Raw genomic sequence first — 19498 nt, forward strand, 5'->3', positions numbered from 1 at the left:
CATTATCTTTCTTTGGTAAGCATTTTTTGTGTTTAATACTTTTGGAATTTTGGTTTTTCAAGTTGATTTTAAAATGATCTTTTTCATGTTTGAAATGTACTAACTCGTTTTTTCCTCACAGCAGGTCAACCTGTGTGTGGCTGCAACATTACGGTCCCATTGAGTACAATTTTGGAGAAAGGGACATCTGTTGCTCCACAGCACGGCAGGAGGGTGCAGACCACTATCCATTATCTTTGTTTGGTAAGCATTTTTTGTGTTTTATACTTGTGGAATTTTGGTTTTTCAAGTTCATTTTAAAATGACCTTTTTCATGTTTGAAATGTACTAACTCGTTTTTTCCTCACAGCAGGTCAACCTGTGTGTGGCTGCAACATTATGGTCCCATTGAGTACATTTTTGGAGAAAGGGACATCTGTTGCTCCACAGGGCGGGAGGAGGGTGCAGAGCACCATCCATTATCTTTCTTTGGTAAGCATTTTTTGTGTTTTATACTTTTGGAATTTTGGTTTTTGAAGTTGATTTTAAAATGACCTTTTTCATGTTTGAAATGTACTAACTCGTTTTTTCCTTACAGCAGGTCAACCTGTGTGAGGCTGCAACATTACGGTCCCATTGAGTACATTTTGGAGAAAGGGACATCTGTTGCTCCACAGGGCGGGAGGAGGGTGCAGAGCACAATCCATTATCTTTCTTTGGTAATCATTTTTTGTGTTTTATACTTTTGGAATTTTGGTTTTTCAAGTTGATTTTAAAATGACCTTTTTCATGTTTGAAATGTACTAACTCGTTTTTTCCTCACAGCAGGTCAACCTGTGTGTGGCTGCAACATTACGGTCCCATTGTGTACATTTTTGGAGAAAGGGACATCTGTTGCTCCACAGGGCGGGAGGAGGGTGCAGAGCACTATCTATTATCTTTCTTTGGTAAGCATTTTTTGTGTTTAATACTTTTGGAATTTTGGTTTTTCAAGTTGATTTTAAAATGACCTTTTTCATGTTTGAAATGTACTAACTCGTTTTTTCCTCACAGCATGTCAACCTGAGTGTGGTTGCAACATTACGGTCCCATTGTGTACATTTTTGGAGAACGTGACATCTGTTGCTCCACAGGGCGGGAGGAGGGTGCAGAGCACTATACATTATCTTTCTTTGGTAATAATTTTTGTGTGTTTTATAGTTTTAGAATTTTGGTTTTTCAAGTTATTTTAAAATGACCTTTTTCATGTTTGAAATGTACTAACTCGTTTTTTCCTCACAGCAGGTCAGCCTGTGTGTGGCTGCAACATTACGGTCCCATTGTGTACATTTTTGGAGAAAGGGACATCTGTTGCTCCACAGGGCGGGAGGAGGGTGCAGAGCACTATCCATAATCTTTCTTTGGTAAGCATTTTTTGTGTTTTATACTTTTGGAATTTTGGTTTTTCAAGTTGATTTTAAAATGACCTTTTTCATGTTTGAAATGTACTAACTCGTTTTTTCCTCACAGCAGGTCAACCTGTGTGGCTGCAACATTACGGTCCCATTGAGTACATTTTTGGAGAAAGGGACATCTGTTGCTCCACAGGGGGGGAGGAGGGTGCAGAGCACTATCCATTATCTTTCTTTGGTAAGCATTTTTTGTGAATTATACTTTTGGAATTTTTGTTTTTCAAGTTGATTTTAAAATGACCTCTTTCATGTTTGACATGTACTAACTCGTTTTCCCTCACAGCAGGTCAACCTGTGTGTGGCTGCAACATTACGGTCCCATTGAGTACATTTTTGGAGAAAGGGACATCTGTTGCTCCACAGCACGGGAGGAGGGTGCAGAGCACTATCCATTATCTTTCTTTGGTAAGCATTTTTTGTGTTTTATACTTTTGGAATTTTGGTTTTTCAAGTTGATTTTAAAATGACCTTTTTCATGTTTGAAATGTACTAACTCGTTTTTCCCTCACAGCAGGTCAACCTGTGTGTGGCTGCAACATTACAGTCCCATTGAGTACATTTTTGGAGAAAGGGACATCTGTTGCTCCACAGGGCGGGAGGAGGGTGCAGAGCAGTGTACATTATCTTTCTTTGGTAAGCATTTTTTGTGTTTTATACTTTTGGAATTTTGGTTTTTCAAGTTGATTTTAAAATGACCTTTTTCATGTTTGAAATGTACTAACTCGTTTTTCCCTCACAGCAGGTCAACCTGTGTGTGGCTGCAACATTACGGTCCCATTGAGTACATTTTTGGAGAAAGGGACATCTGTTGCTCCACAGCACGGGAGGAGGGTGCAGAGCACTATCCATTATCTTTCTTTGGTAAGCATTTTTGTGTTTTATACTTTTGGAATTTTGGTTTTTCAAGTTGATTTTAAAATGACCTTTTTCATGTTTGAAATGTACTAACTCGTTTTTCCCTCACAGCAGGTCAACCTGTGTGTGGCTGCAACATTACGGTCCCATTGAGTACATTTTTGGAGAAAGGGACATCTGTTGCTCCACAGCACGGGAGGAGGGTGCAGAGCACTATCCATTATCTTTCTTTGGTAAGCATTTTTTGTGTTTTATACTTTTGGAATTTTGGTTTTTCAAGTTGATTTTAAAATGACCTTCTTCATGTTTGAAATGTACTAACTCGTTTTTCCCTCACAGCAGGTCAACCTGTGTGTGGCTGCAACATTACGGTCCCATTGAGTACATTTTTGGAGAAAGGGACATCTGTTGCTCCACAGCACGGGAGGAGGGTGCAGAGCACTATCCATTATCTTTCTTTGGTAAGCATTTTTTGTGTTTTATACTTTTGGAATTTTGGTTTTTCAAGTTGATTTTAAAATGACCTTTTTCATGTTTGAAATGTACTAACTCGTTTTTCCCTCACAGCAGGTCAACCTGTGTGTGGCTGCAACATTACGGTCCCATTGAGTACATTTTTGGAGAAAGGGACATCTGTTGCTCCACAGCACGGGAGGAGGGTGCAGAGCACTATCCATTATCTTTCTTTGGTAAGCATTTTTTGTGTTTTATACTTTTGGAATTTTGGTTTTTCAAGTTGATTTTAAAATGACCTTTTTCATGTTTGAAATGTACTAACTCGTTTTTCCCTCACAGCAGGTCAACCTGTGTGTGGCTGCAACATTACGGTCCCATTGAGTACATTTTTGGAGAAAGGGACATCTGTTGCTCCACAGCACGGGAGGAGGGTGCAGAGCACTATCCATTATCTTTCTTTGGTAAGCATTTTTTGTGTTTTATAATTTTGGAATTTTGGTTTTTCAAGTTGATTTTAAAATGACCTTTTTCATGTTTGAAATGTACTAACTCGTTTTTCCCTCACAGCAGGTCAACCTGTGTGTGGCTGCAACATTACGGTGCCATTGAGTACATTTTTGGAGAAAGGGACATCTGTTGCTCCACAGCACGGGAGGAGGGTGCAGAGCACTATCCATTATCTTTCTTTGGTAAGCATTTTTTGTGTTTTATACTTTTGGAATTTTGGTTTTTCAAGTTGATTTTAAAATGACCTTTTTCATGTTTGAAATGTACTAACTCGTTTTTCCCTCACAGCAGGTCAACCTGTGTGTGGCTGCAACATTACGGTCCCATTGAGTACATTTTTGGAGAAAGGGACATCTGTTGCTCCACAGCACGGGAGGAGGGTGCAGAGCACTATCCATTATCTTTCTTTGGTAAGCATTTTTTGTGTTTTTTACTTTTGGAATTTTGGTTTTTCAAGTTGATTTTAAAATGACCTTTTTCATGTTTGAAATGTACTAACTCGTTTTTCCCTCACAGCAGGTCAACCTGTGTGTGGCTGCAACATTACGGTCCCATTGAGTACATTTTTGGAGAAAGGGACATCTGTTGCTCCACAGGGCGGGAGGAGGGTGCAGAGCACTATCCATAATTTTTCTATGGCAAGCATTTTTTGTGTTTTATACTTTTGGAATTTTGGTTTTTCAAGTTGATTTTAAAATGACCTTTTTCATGTTTGAAATGTACCAACTCGTTTTTTCGTCACAGCAGGTCAACCTGTGTGTGGCTGCAACATTACTGTCCCATTGAGTACATTTTTGGAGAAACGGATATCTGTTACTCCACAGGGCGGGAGGAGGGTGCAGAGCACTATCCATTATCTTTCTTTGGTAAGCATTTTTTGTGTTTTATACTTTTGGAATTTTGGTTTTTCAAGTTGATTTTAAAATGACCTTTTTCATGTTTGAAATGTACTAACTCGTTTTTTCCTCACAGCAGGTCAACCTGTGTGTGGCTGCAACATTACGGTCCCATTGAGTACATTTTTGGAGAAAGGGACATCAGTTGCTCCACAGGGCGGGAGGAGGGTGAAGAGCACTATCCATTGTCTTTCTTTGGTAAGCATTTTTTGTGTTTTATACTTTTGGAATTTTGGTTTTTCAAGTTGATTTTAAAATGACCTTTTTCATGTTTGAAATGTACCAACTCGTTTTTTCCTCACAGCAGTTCAGCCTGTGTGTGGCTGCAACATTACGGTCCCATTGAGTACATTTTTGGAGAAAGGGACATCTGTTGCTCCACAGCATGGGAGGAGGGTGCAGAGCTCTATCCATTAGCTTTCTTTGGTAAGCATTTTTTGTGTTTTATACTTTTGAAATTTTGGTTTTTCAAGTTGATTTTAAAATGACCTTTTTCATGTTTGAAATGTACTAACTCGTTTTTTCCTCACAGCAGGTCAACCTGTGTGTGGCTGCAACATTACGGTCCCATTGAGTACATTTTTGGAGAAAGGGACATCTGTTGCTCCACAGCACGGGAGGAGGGTGCAGAGCACTATCCATTATCTTTATTTGGTAAGAATTTTTTGTGTTTTATACATTTGGAGTTTTGATTTTTCAAGTTGATTTTAAAATGACCTTTTTCATGTTTGAAATGTACTAACTCGTTTTTTCTCACAGCAGGTCAACCTGTGTGTGGCTGCAACATTACGGTGCCATTGAGTACATTTTTGGAGAAAGGGACATCTGTTGCACCACAGGGCAGGAGGAGGGTGAAGAGCAGTATCCATTATCTTTCTTTGGTAAGCATTTTTTGTGTTTTATACTTTTGGAATTTTGGTTTTTCAAGTTGATTTTAAAATGTCTTTTTTCATGTTTGAAATGTACTAACTCGTTTTTTCCTCACAGCAGGTCAACCTGTGTGGCTGCAACATTACGGTCCCATTGAGTACATTTTTGGAGAAAGGGACATCTGTTGCTCCACAGGGCGGGAGGAGGGTGCAGAGCACTATCCATTATCTTTCTTTGGTAAGCATTTTTTGTGTTTTATACTTTTGGAATTTTGGTTTTTCAAGTTGATTTTAAAATGACCGTTTTCATGTTTGAAATGTACCAACTCGTTTTTTCCTCACAGCAGTTCAGCCTGTGTGTGGCTGCAACATTACGGTCCCATTGAGTACATTTTTGAAGAAAGGGACATCTGTTGCTCCACAGCATGGGAGGAGGGTGCAGAGCTCTATCCATTAGCTTTCTTTGGTAAGCATTTTTTGTGTTTTATACTTTTGAAATTTTGGTTTTTCAAGTTGATTTTAAAATGACCTTTTTCATGTTTGAAATGTACTAACTCGTTTTTTCCTCACAGCAGGCCAACCTGTGTGTGGCTGCAACATTACTGTCCCATTGAATACATTTTTGGAGAAAGGGACATCTGTTGCTCCACAGGGCGGGACGAGGGTGCAGAGCACTATCCATTATCTTTATTTGGTAAGAATTTTTTGTGTTTTATACATTTGGAATTTGATTTTTCAAGTTGATTTTAAAATGACCTTTTTCATGTTTGAAATGTACTAACTCGTTTTTTCCTCACAGCAGGTCAACCTGTGTGTGGCTGCAACATTACGGTGCCATTGAGTACATTTTTGGAGAAAGGGACATCTGTTGCTCCACAGCACGGGAGGAGGGTGCAGAGCACTATCCATTATCTTTCTTTGGTAAACATTTTTTGTGTTTTATACTTTTGGAATTTTGGTTTTTCAAGTTGATATTAAAATGACCTTTTTCATGTTTTAAATGTACTAACTCGTTTTTCCCTCACAGCAGGTCAACCTGTGTGTGGCTGCAACATTACGGTCCCATTGAGTACATTTTTGGAGAAAGGGACATCTGTTGCTCCACAGGGCGGGAGGAGGGTGCAGAGCACTATCCATTATCTTTCTTTGGTAAGCATTTTTTGTGTTTTATACTTTTGGAATTTTGGTTTTTCAAGTTGATTTTAAAATGACCTTTTTCATGTTCGATATGTACTAACTCGTTTTTCCCTCACAGCAGGTCAACCTGTGTGTGGCTGCAACATTACGGTCCCATTGAGTACATTTTTGGAGAAAGGGACATCTGTTTCTCCACAGGGCAGGAGGAGGGTGCAGAGCACTACCCATTATCTATCTATGGTAAGCATTTTTTGTGTTTTATACTTTTGGAATTTTAGTTTTTCAAGGTGATTTTAAAATGACCGTTTTCATGTTTGAAATGCACTAACTCGTTTCTTCCTCACAGCAGGTCAGCCTGTGTGTGGCTGCAACATTACGGTCCCATTGAGTACATTTTTGGAGAAAGGGACATCTGTTGCTCCACAGCACGGGAGGAGGGTGCAGAGCACTATCCATTATCTTTCTTTGGTAAGCATTTTTTGTGTTTTATACTTTTGGAATTTTGGTTTTTCAAGTTGATTTTAAAATGACCGTTTTCATGTTTGAAATGTACTAACTCGTTTTTTCCTCACAGCAGGTCAACCTGTGTGTGGCTGCAACATTACGGTGCCGTTGAGTACATTTTTGGAGAAAGGGACATCTGTTGCTCCACAGCACGGGAGGAGGGTGCAGAGCACTATCCATTATCTTTCTTTGGTAAGCATTTTTTGTGTTTTATACTTTTGGAATTTTGGTTTTTCAAGTTGATTTTAAAATGACCTTTTTCATGTTTGAAATGTACTAACTCGTTTTTCCCTCACAGCAGGTCAACCTGTGTGTGGCTGCAACATTACGGTCCCATTGAGTACATTTTTGGAGAAAGGGACATCTGTTGCTCCACAGGGCGGGAGGAGGGTGAAGAGCACTATCCATTATCTTTCTATGGCAAGCATTTTTTGTTTTTTATACTTTTGGAATTTTGGTTTTTCAAGTTGATTTTAAAATGACCTTTTTCATGTTTGAAATGTACTAACTCGTTTTTCCCTCACAGCAGGTCAACCTGTGTGTGGCTGCAACATTACGGTCCCATTGAGTACATTTTTGGAGAAAGGGACATCTGTTGCTCCACAGCACGGGAGGAGGGTGCAGAGCACTATCCATTATCTTTCTTTGGTAATCATTTTTTGTGTTTTATACTTTTGGAATTTTGGTTTTTCAGGTTGATTTTAAAATGACCTTTTTCATGTTTGAAATGTACTAACTCTTTTTTTCCTCACAGCAGGTCAACCTGTGTGGCTGCAACATTACGGTCCCATTGAGTACATTTTTGGAGAAAGGGACATCTGTTGCTCCACAGGGCGGGAGGAGGGTGCAGAGCACTATCCATTATCTTTCTTTGGTAAGCATTTTTTGTGTTTTATACTTTTGGAATTTTGGTTTTTCAAGTTGATTTTAAAATGACCGTTTTCATGTTTGAAATGTACCAACTCGTTTTTTCCTCACAGCAGTTCAGCCTGTGTGTGGCTGCAACATTACGGTCCCATTGAGTACATTTTTGAAGAAAGGGACATCTGTTGCTCCACAGCATGGGAGGAGGGTGCAGAGCTCTATCCATTAGCTTTCTTTGGTAAGCATTTTTTGTGTTTTATACTTTTGAAATTTTGGTTTTTCAAGTTGATTTTAAAATGACCTTTTTCATGTTTGAAATGTACTAACTCGTTTTTTCCTCACAGCAGGTCAACCTGTGTGTGGCTGCAACATTACTGTCCCATTGAGTACATTTTTGGAGAAAGGGACATCTGTTGCTCCACAGGGCGGGACGAGGGTGCAGAGCACTATCCATTATCTTTATTTGGTAAGAATTTTTTGTGTTTTATACATTTGGAATTTGATTTTTCAAGTTGATTTTAAAATGACCTTTTTCATGTTTGAAATGTACTAACTCGTTTTTTCCTCACAGCAGGTCAACCTGTGTGTGGCTGCAACATTACGGTGCCATTGAGTACATTTTTGGAGAAAGGGACATCTGTTGCTCCACAGCACGGGAGGAGGGTGCAGAGCACTATCCATTATCTTTCTTTGGTAAACATTTTTTGTGTTTTATACTTTTGGAATTTTGGTTTTTCAAGTTGATTTTAAAATGACCTTTTTCATGTTTTAAATGTACTAACTCGTTTTTCCCTCACAGCAGGTCAACCTGTGTGTGGCTGCAACATTACGGTCCCATTGAGTACATTTTTGGAGAAAGGGACATCTGTTGCTCCACAGGGCGGGAGGAGGGTGCAGAGCACTATCCATTATCTTTCTTTGGTAAGCATTTTTTGTGTTTTTACTTTTGGAATTTTGGTTTTTCAAGTTGATTTTAAAATGACCTTTTTCATGTTCGATATGTACTAACTCGTTTTTCCCTCACAGCAGGTCAACCTGTGTGTGGCTGCAACATTACGGTCCCATTGAGTACATTTTTGGAGAAAGGGACATCTGTTTCTCCACAGGGCAGGAGGAGGGTGCAGAGCACTATCCATTATCTATCTATGGTAAGCATTTTTTGTGTTTTATACTTTTGGAATTTTAGTTTTTCAAGGTGATTTTAAAATGACCGTTTTCATGTTTGAAATGCACTAACTCGTTTCTTCCTCACAGCAGGTCAGCCTGTGTGTGGCTGCAACATTACGGTCCCATTGAGTACATTTTTGGAGAAAGGGACATCTGTTGCTCCACAGCACGGGAGTTGGGTGCAGAGCACTATCCATTATCTTTCTTTGGTAAGCATTTTTGTGTTTTATACTTTTGGAATTTTGGTTTTTCAAGTTGATTTTAAAATGACCGTTTTCATGTTTGAAATGTACTAACTCGTTTTTTCCTCACAGCAGGTCAACCTGTGTGTGGCTGCAACATTACGGTGCCGTTGAGTACATTTTTGGAGAAAGGGACATCTGTTGCTCCACAGCACGGGAGGAGGGTGCAGAGCACTATCCATTATCTTTCTTTGGTAAGCATTTTTTGTGTTTTATACTTTTGGAATTTTGGTTTTTCAAGTTGATTTTAAAATGACCTTTTTCATGTTTGAAATGTACTAACTCGTTTTTCCCTCACAGCAGGTCAACCTGTGTGTGGCTGCAACATTACGGTGCCATTGAGTACATTTTTGGAGAAAGGGACATCTGTTGCTCCACAGGGCGGGAGGAGGGTGAAGAGCACTATCCATTATCTTTCTATGGCAAGCATTTTTTGTTTTTTATACTTTTGGAATTTTGGTTTTTCAAGTTGATTTTAAAATGACCTTTTTCATGTTTGAAATGTACTAACTCGTTTTTTCCTCACAGCAGGTCAACCTGTGTGTGGCTGCAACATTACGGTCCCATTGAGTACATTTTTGGAGAAAGGGACATCTGTTGCTCCACAGCACGGGAGGAGGGTGCAGAGCACTATCCATTATCTTTCTTTGGTAAGCATTTTTTGTGTTTTATACTTTTGGAATTTTGGTTTTTGAAGTTGATTTTAAAATGACCTTTTTCATGTTTGAAATGTACTAACTCGTTTTTTCCTTACAGCATGTCAACCTGTGTGAGGCTGCAACATTACGGTGCCATTGAGTACATTTTTGGAGAAAGGGACATCTGTTGCTCCACAGGGCGGGAGGAGGGTGCAGAGCACTATCCATTATCTTTCTTTGGTAATCATTTTTTGTGTTTTATACTTTTGGAATTTTGGTTTTTCAAGTTGATTTTAAAATGACCTTTTTCATGTTTGAAATGTACTAACTCGTTTTTTCCTCACAGCAGGTCAACCTGTGTGTGGCTGCAACATTACGGTCCCATTGAGTACATTTTTGGAGAAAGGGACATCTGTTGCTCCACAGGGCGGGAGGAGGGTGCAGAGCACTATCCATTATCGTTCTTTGGTAAGCATTTTTTGTGTTTTATACTTTTGAAATTTTGGTTTATCAAGTTGATTTTAAAATGAACGTTTTCTTGTTTGAAATGTACTAACTCGTTTTTTCCCCACAGCAGGTCAGCCTGTGTGTGGCTGCAACATTACGGTCCCATTGAGTACATTTTTGGAGAAAGGAACATCTGTGGCTCCACAGGGCGGGAGGAGGGTGCAGAGCACTATCCATTATCTTTATTTGGTGAGAATTTTTTGTGTTTTATACTTTTGGAATTTTGGTTTTTAAAGTTGATTTTAAAATGACCTTTTTCATGTTTGAAATGTACTAACTCGTTTTTTCCTCACAGCATGTCAACCTGTGTGTGGCTGCAACATTACGGTCCCATTGTGTACATTTTTGGAGAAAGGGACATCTGTTGCTCCACAGGGCGGGAGGAGGGTGCAGAGCACTATACATTATCTTTCTTTGGTAATAATTTTTGTGTGTTTTATACTTTTGGAATTTTGGTTTTTCAAGTTGATTTTAAAATGACCTTTTTCATGTTTGAAATGTACTAACTCGTTTTTTCCTCACAGCAGGTCAACCTGTGTGTGGCTGCAACATTACGGTGCCATTGAGTACATTTTTGGAGAAAGGAACATCTGTTGCTCCACAGCACGGGAGGAGGGTGCAGAGCACTATCCATTATCTTTCTTTGGTAAGCATTTTTTGTGTTTTATACTTTTGGAATTTTGGTTTTTCAAGTTGATTCTAAAATGACCTTTTTCATGTTTGAAATGTACTAACTCGTTTTTCCCTCACAGCAGGTCAACCTGTGTGTGGCTGCAACATTACGGTCCCATTGAGTACATTTTTGGAGAAAGGGACATCTGTTGCTCCACAGCACGGGAGGAGGGTGCAGAGCACTATCCATTATATTTCTTTGGTAAGCATTTTTTTGTGTTTTATACTTTTGGAATTTTGGTTTTTCAAGTTGATTTTAAAATGACCTTTTTCATCTTTGAAATGTACTAACTCGTTTTTCCTTCACAGCAGGTCAACCTGTGTGTGGCTGCAACATTACGGTCCCATTGAGTACATTTTTGGAGAAAGGGACATCTGTTGCTCCACAGGGCGGGAGGAGGGTGCAGAGCACTATCCATTATCTTTCTATGGCAAGCATTTTTTGTGTTTTATACTTTTGGAATTTTGGTTTTTCAAGTTGATTTTAAAATGACCTTTTTCATGTTTGAAATGTACCAACTCGTTTTTTCGTCACAGCAGGTCAACCTGTGTGTGGCTGCAACATTACTGTCCCATTGAGTACATTTTTGGAGAAAGGGATATCTGTTACTCCACAGGGCGGGAGGAGGGTGCAGAGCACTATCCATTATCTTTCTTTGGTAAGCATTTTTTGTGTTTTATACTTTTGGAATTTTGGTTTTTCAAGTTGATTTTAAAATGACCGTTTTCATGTTTGAAATGTACTAACTCGTTTTTTCCTCACAGCAGGTCAACCTGTGTGTGGCTGCAACATTACGGTGCCGTTGAGTACATTTTTGGAGAAAGGGACATCTGTTGCTCCACAGCACGGGAGGAGGGTGCAGAGCACTATCCATTATCTTTCTTTGGTAAGCATTTTTTGTGTTTTATACTTTTGGAATTTTGGTTTTTCAAGTTGATTTTAAAATGACCTTTTTCATGTTTGAAATGTACTAACTCGTTTTTCCCTCACAGCAGGTCAACCTGTGTGTGGCTGCAACATTACGGTCCCATTGAGTACATTTTTGGAGAAAGGGACATCTGTTGCTCCACAGGGCGGGAGGAGGGTGAAGAGCACTATCCATTATCTTTCTATGGCAAGCATTTTTTGTGTTTTATACTTTTGGAATTTTGGTTTTTCAAGTTGATTTTAAAATGACCTTTTTCATGTTTGAAATGTACTAACTCGTTTTTTCCTCACAGCAGGTCAACCTGTGTGTGGCTGCAACATTACGGTCCCATTGAGTACATTTTTGGAGAAAGGGACATCTGTTGCTCCACAGCACGGGAGGAGGGTGCAGAGCACTATCCATTATCTTTCTTTGGTAAGCATTTTTTGTTTTTTATACTTTTGGAATTTTGGTTTTTGAAGTTGATTTTAAAATGACCTTTTTCATGTTTGAAATGTACTAACTCGTTTTTTCCTTACAGCATGTCAACCTGTGTGAGGCTGCAACATTACGGTCCCATTGACTACATTTTTTGGAGAAAGGGACATCTGATGCTCCACAGGGCGGGAGGAGGGTGCAGAGCACTATCCATTATCTTTCTTTGGTAATCATTTTTTGTGTTTTATACTTTTGGAATTTTGGTTTTTCAAGTTGATTTTAAAATGACCTTTTTCATGTTTCAAATGTACTAACTCGTTTTTTCCTCACAGCAGGTCAGCCTGTGTGTGGCTGCATTATTACGGTCCCATTGTGTACATTTTTGGAGAAAGGGACATCTGTTGCTCCACAGGGCGGGAGGAGGGTGCAGAGCGCTATCCATTATCTTTCTTTGGTCAGCATTTTTTGTGTTTTATACTTTTGGAATTTTGGTTTTTCAAGTTGATTTTAAAATGACCTTTTTCATGTTTGAAATGTACTAACTCGTTTTTTCCTCACAGCAGGTCAACCTGTGTGTGCATGCAACATTACGGTCAAATTGAGTACATTTTTGGAGAAAGGGACATCTGTTGCTCCACAGGGCGGGACGAGGGTGCAGAGCAGTATCCATTATCTTTCTTTGGTAAGCATTTTTGTGTTTTATACTTTTGGAATTTTGGTTTTTCAAGTTGATTTTAAAATGACCTTTTTCATGTTTGAAATGTACTAACTCGTTTTTTCCTCACAGCAGGTCAACCTGTGTGTGGCTGCAACATTACGGTCCCATTGAGTACATTTTTGGAGAAAGGGACATCTGTTGCTCCACAGCATGGGAGGAGGGTGCAGAGCTCTATCCGTTATCTTTCTTTGGTAAGCATTTTTTGTGTTTTATACTTTTGAAATTTTGGTTTTTCAAGTTGATTTTAAAATGACCTTTTTCATGTTTGAAATGTACTAACTCGTTTTTTCCTCACAGCAGGTCAACCTGTGTGTGGCTGCAACATTACGGTGCCATTGAGTACATTTTTGGAGAAAGGGACATCTGTTGCTTCACAGGGCGGGAGGAGGGTGCAGAGCACTATCCATTATCTTTATTTGGTAAGAATTTTTTGTGTTTTATACTTTTGGAACTTTGGTTTTTCAAGTTGATTTTAAAATGACCTTTTTCATGTTTGAAATGTACTAACTCGTTTTTTCCTCACAGCAGGTCAACCTGTGTGTGGCTGCAACATTACGGTGCCATTGAGTACATTTTTGGAGAAAGGGACATCTGTTGCTCCACAGGGCGGGAGGAGGGTGCAGAGCACTATCCATTATCTTTATTTGGTAAGCATTTTTTGTGTTTTATACTTTTGAAATTTTGGTTTTTCAAGTTGATTTTAAAATGACCTTTTTCATGTTAGAAATGTACTAACTCGTTTTTTCCTCACAGCAGGTCAACCTGTGTGTGGCTGCAACATTACGGTCCCATTGAGTACATTTTTGGAGAAAGGGACATCTGTTGCTCCACAGGGCGGGAGGAGGGTGCAGAGCACTATCCATTATCTTTATTTGGTAAGCATTTTTTGTGTTTTATACTTTTGAAATTTTGGTTTTTCAAGTTGATTTTAAAATGACCTTTTTCATGTTTGAAATGTACTAACTCGTTTTTTCCTCACAGCAGGTCAACCTGTGTGTGGCTGCAACATTACGGTCCCATTGAGTACATTTTTGGAGAAAGGGACATCTGTTGCTCCACAGGGCGGGAGGAGGGTGCAGAGCACTATCCATTATCTCTCCTTGGTAAGCATTTTTTGTGTTTTATACTTTTGGAATTTTGGTTTTTCAAGTTGATTTTAAAATGACCGTTTTCATGTTTGAAATGTACTAACTCGTTTTTTCCTCACAGCAGGTCAACCTGTGTGTGGCTGCAACATTACGGTGCCATTGAGTACATTTTTGGAGAAAGGGACATCTGTTGCTCCACAGGGCGGGAGGAGGGTGCAGAGCACTATCCATTATCTTTCTTTGGTAAGAATTTTTTGTGTTTTATACTTTTGGAATTTTGGTTTTTCAAGTTGATTTTAAAATGACCTTTTTCATGTTTGAAATGTACTAACTCGTTTTTCCCTCACAGCAGGTCAACCTTTGTGTGGCTGCAACATTACGGTCCCATTGAGTACATTTTTGGAGAAAGGGACATCTGTTGCTCCACAGGGCGGGAGGAGGGTGCAGAGCACTATCCATTATCTTTCTATGGCAAGCATTTTTTGTGTTTTATACTTTTGGAATTTTGGTTTTTCAAGTTGATTTTAAAATGACCTTTTTCATGTTTGAAATGTACCAACTCGTTTTTTCGTCACAGCAGGTCAACCTGTGTGTGGCTGCAACATTACTGTCCCATTGAGTATATTTTTGGAGAAACGGATATCTGTTACTCCACAGGGCGGGAGGAGGGTGCAGAGCACTATCCATTATCTTTCTTTGGTAAGCATTTTTTGTGTTTTATACTTTTGGAATTTTGGTTTTTCAAGTTGATTTTAAAATGACCTTTTTCATGTTTGAAATGTACTAACTCGTTTTTTCCTCACAGCAGGTCAACCTGTGTGTGGCTGCAACATTACGGTCCCATTGAGTACATTTTTGGAGAAAGGGACATCAGTTGCTCCACAGGGCGGGAGGAGGGTGAAGAGCACTATCCATTGTCTTTCTTTGGTAAGCATTTTTTGTGTTTTATACTTTTGGAATTTTGGTTTTTCAAGTTGATTTTAAAATGACCTTTTTCATGTTTGAAATGTACTAACTCGTTTTTTCCTCACAGCAGGTCAACCTGTGTGGCTGCAACATTACGGTCCCATTGAGTACATTTTTGGAGAAAGGGACATCTGTTGCTCCACAGGGCGGGAGGAGGGTGCAGAGCACTATCCATTATCTTTCTTTGGTAAGCATTTTTTGTGTTTTATACTTTTGGAATTTTGGTTTTTCAAGTTGATTTTAAAATGACCATTTTCATGTTTGAAATGTACCATCTCGTTTTTTCCTCACAGCAGTTCAGCCTGTGTGTGGCTGCAACATTACGGTCCCATTGAGTACATTTTTTGGAGAAAGGGACATCTGTTGCTCCACAGCATGGGAGGAGGGTGCAGAGCTCTATCCATTAGCTTTCTTTGGTAAGCATTTTTTGTGTTTTATACTTTTGAAATTTTGGTTTTTCAAGTTGATTTTAAAATGACCTTTTTCATGTTTGAAATGTACTAACTCGTTTTTTCCTCACAGCAGGTCAACCTGTGTGTGGCTGCAACATTACGGTCCCATTGAGTACATTTTTGGAGAAAGGGACATCTGTTGCTCCACAGCACGGGAGGAGGGTGCAGAGCACTATCCATTATCTTTATTTGGTAAGAATTTTTTGTGTTTTATACATTTGGAGTTTTGATTTTTCAAGTTGATTTTAAAATGACCTTTTTCATGTTTGAAATGTACTAACTCGTTTTTTCCTCACAGCAGGTCAACCTGTGTGTGGCTGCAACATTACGGTGCCATTGAGTACATTTTTGGAGAAAGGGACATCTGTTGCACCACAGGGCAGGAGGAGGGTGAAGAGCAGTATCCATTATCTTTCTTTGGTAAGCATTTTTTGTGTTTTATACTTTTGGAATTTTGGTTTTTCAAGTTGATTTTAAAATGTCCTTTTTCATGTTTGAAATGTACTAACTCGTTTTTTCCTCACAGCAGGTCAACCTGTGTGGCTGCAACATTACGGTCCCATTGAGTACATTTTTGGAGAAAGGGACATCTGTTGCTCCACAGGGCGGGAGGAGGGTGCAGAGCACTATCCATTATCTTTCTTTGGTAAGCATTTTTTGTGTTTTATACTTTTGGAATTTTGGTTTTTCAAGTTGATTTTAAAATGACCGTTTTCATGTTTGAAATGTACCAACTCGTTTTTTCCTCACAGCAGTTCAGCCTGTGTGTGGCTGCAACATTACGGTCCCATTGAGTACATTTTTGAAGAAAGGGACATCTGTTGCTCCACAGCATGGGAGGAGGGTGCAGAGCTCTATCCATTAGCTTTCTTTGGTAAGCATTTTTTGTGTTTTATACTTTTGAAATTTTGGTTTTTCAAGTTGATTTTAAAATGACCTTTTTCATGTTTGAAATGTACTAACTCGTTTTTTCCTCACAGCAGGTCAACCTGTGTGTGGCTGCAACATTACTGTCCCATTGAATACATTTTTGGAGAAAGGGACATCTGTTGCTCCACAGGGCGGGACGAGGGTGCAGAGCACTATCCATTATCTTTATTTGGTAAGAATTTTTTGTGTTTTATACATTTGGAATTTGATTTTTCAAGTTGATTTTAAAATGACCTTTTTCATGTTTGAAATGTACTAACTCGTTTTTTCCTCACAGCAGGTCAACCTGTGTGTGGCTGCAACATTACGGTGCCATTGAGTACATTTTTGGAGAAAGGGACATCTGTTGCTCCACAGCACGGGAGGAGGGTGCAGAGCACTATCCATTATCTTTCTTTGGTAAACATTTTTTGTGTTTTATACTTTTGGAATTTCGGTTTTTCAAGTTGATTTTAAAATGACCTTTTTCATGTTTTAAATGTGCTAACTCGTTTTTCCCTCACAGCAGGTCAACCTGTGTGTGGCTGCAACATTACGGTCCCATTGAGTACATTTTTGGAGAAAGGGACATCTGTTGCTCCACAGGGCGGGAGGAGGGTGCAGAGCACTATCCATTATCTTTCTTTGGTAAGCATTTTTTGTGTTTTATACTTTTGGAATTTTGGTTTTTCAAGTTGATTTTAAAATGACCTTTTTCATGTTCGATATGTACTAACTCGTTTTTCCCTCACAGCAGGTCAACCTGTGTGTGGCTGCAACATTACGGTCCCATTGAGTACATTTTTGGAGAAAGGGACATCTGTTTCTCCACAGGGCAGGAGGAGGGTGCAGAGCACTACCCATTATCTACCTATGGTAAGCATTTTTTGTGTTTTATACTTTTGGAATTTTAGTTTTTCAAGGTGATTTTAAAATGACCGTTTTCATGTTTGAAATGCACTAACTCGTTTCTTCCTCACAGCAGGTCAGCCTGTGTGTGGCTGCAACATTACGGTCCCATTGAGTACATTTTTGGAGAAAGGGACATCTGTTGCTCCACAGCACGGGAGGAGGGTGCAGAGCACTATCCATTATCTTTCTTTGGTAAGCATTTTTTGTGTTTTATACTTTTGGAATTTTGGTTTTTCAAGTTGATTTTAAAATGACCGTTTTCATGTTTGAAATGTACTAACTCGTTTTTTCCTCACAGCAGGTCAACCTGTGTGTGGCTGCAACATTACGGTGCCGTTGAGTACATTTTTGGAGAAAGGGACATCTGTTGCTCCACAGCACGGGAGGAGGGTGCAGAGCACTATCCATTATCTTTCTTTGGTAAGCATTTTTTGTGTTTTATACTTTTGGAATTTTGGTTTTTCAAGTTGATTTTAAAATGACCTTTTTCATGTTTGAAATGTACTAACTCGTTTTTCCCTCACAGCAGGTCAACCTGTGTGTGGCTGCAACATTACGGTCCCATTGAGTACATTTTTGGAGAAAGGGACATCTGTTGCTCCACAGCACGGGAGGAGGGTGCAGAGCACTATCCATTATCTTTCTTTGGTAAGCATTTTTTGTGTTTTATACTTTTGGAATTTTGGTTTTTGAAGTTGATTTTAAAATGACCTTTTTCATGTTTGAAATGTACTAACTCGTTTTTTCCTTACAGCATGTCAACCTGTGTGAGGCTGCAACATTACGGTGCCATTGAGTACATTTTTGGAGAAAGGGACATCTGTTGCTCCACAGGGCGGGAGGAGGGTGCAGAGCACTATCCATTATCTTTCTTTGGTAATCATTTTTTGTGTTTTATACTTTTGGAATTTTGGTTTCTCAAGTTGATTTTAAAATGACCTTTTTCATGTTTGAAATGTACTAACTCTTTTTTTCCTCACAGCAGGTCAACCTGTGTGGCTGCAACATTACGGTCCCATTGAGTACATTTTTGGAGAAAGGGACATCTGTTGCTCCACAGGGCGGGAGGAGGGTGCAGAGCACTATCCATTATCTTTCTTTGGTAAGCATTTTTTGTGTTTTATACTTTTGGAATTTTGGTTTTTCAAGTTGATTTTAAAATGACCGTTTTCATGTTTGAAATGTACCAACTCGTTTTTTCCTCACAGCAGTTCAGCCTGTGTGTGGCTGCAACATTACGGTCCCATTGAGTACATTTTTGAAGAAAGGGACATCTGTTGCTCCACAGCATGGGAGGAGGGTGCAGAGCTCTATCCATTAGCTTTCTTTGGTAAGCATTTTTTGTGTTTTATACTTTTGAAATTTTGGTTTTTCAAGTTGATTTTAAAATGACCTTTTTCATGTTTGAAATGTACTAACTCGTTTTTTCCTCACAGCAGGTCAACCTGTGTGTGGCTGCAACATTACTGTCCCATTGAGTACATTTTTGGAGAAAGGGACATCTGTTGCTCCACAGGGCGGGACGAGGGTGCAGAGCACTATCCATTATCTTTATTTGGTAAGAATTTTTTGTGTTTTATACATTTGGAATTTGATTTTTCAAGTTGATTTTAAAATGACCTTTTTCATGTTTGAAATGTACTAACTCGTTTTTTCCTCACAGCAGGTCAACCTGTGTGTGGCTGCAACATTACGGTGCCATTGAGTACATTTTTGGAGAAAGGGACATCTGTTGCTCCACAGGGCGGGAGGAGGGTGCAGAGCACTATCCATTATCTTTCTTTGGTAAACATTTTTTGTGTTTTATACTTTTGGAATTTTGGTTTTTCAAGTTGATTTTAAAATGACCTTTTTCATGTTTTAAATGTACTAACTCGTTTTTCCCTCACAGCAGGTCAACCTGTGTGTGATGCAACATTACGGTCCCATTGAGTACATTTTTGGAGAAAGGGACATCTGTTGCTCCACAGGGCGGGAGGAGGGTGCAGAGCACTATCCATTATCTTTCTTTGGTAAGCATTTTTTGTGTTTTATACTTTTGGAATTTTGGTTTTTCAAGTTGATTTTAAAATGACCTTTTTCATGTTCGATATGTACTAACTCGTTTTTCCCTCACAGCAGGTCAACCTGTGTGTGGCTGCAACATTACGGTCCCATTGAGTACATTTTTGGAGAAAGGGACATCTGTTGCTCCACAGGGCGGGAGGAGGGTGCAGAGCACTATCCATTATCTTTATTTGGTAAGCATTTTTTGTGTTTTATACTTTTGGAATTTTAGTTTTTCAAGGTGATTTTAAAATGACCGTTTTCATGTTTGAAATGCACTAACTCGTTTCTTCCTCACAGCAGGTCAGCCTGTGTGT

This window comes from Schistocerca nitens, chromosome 8 (assembly GCF_023898315.1).
Source record: "Schistocerca nitens isolate TAMUIC-IGC-003100 chromosome 8, iqSchNite1.1, whole genome shotgun sequence".
In the NCBI taxonomy this organism is placed as follows: domain Eukaryota; kingdom Metazoa; phylum Arthropoda; class Insecta; order Orthoptera; family Acrididae; genus Schistocerca; species Schistocerca nitens.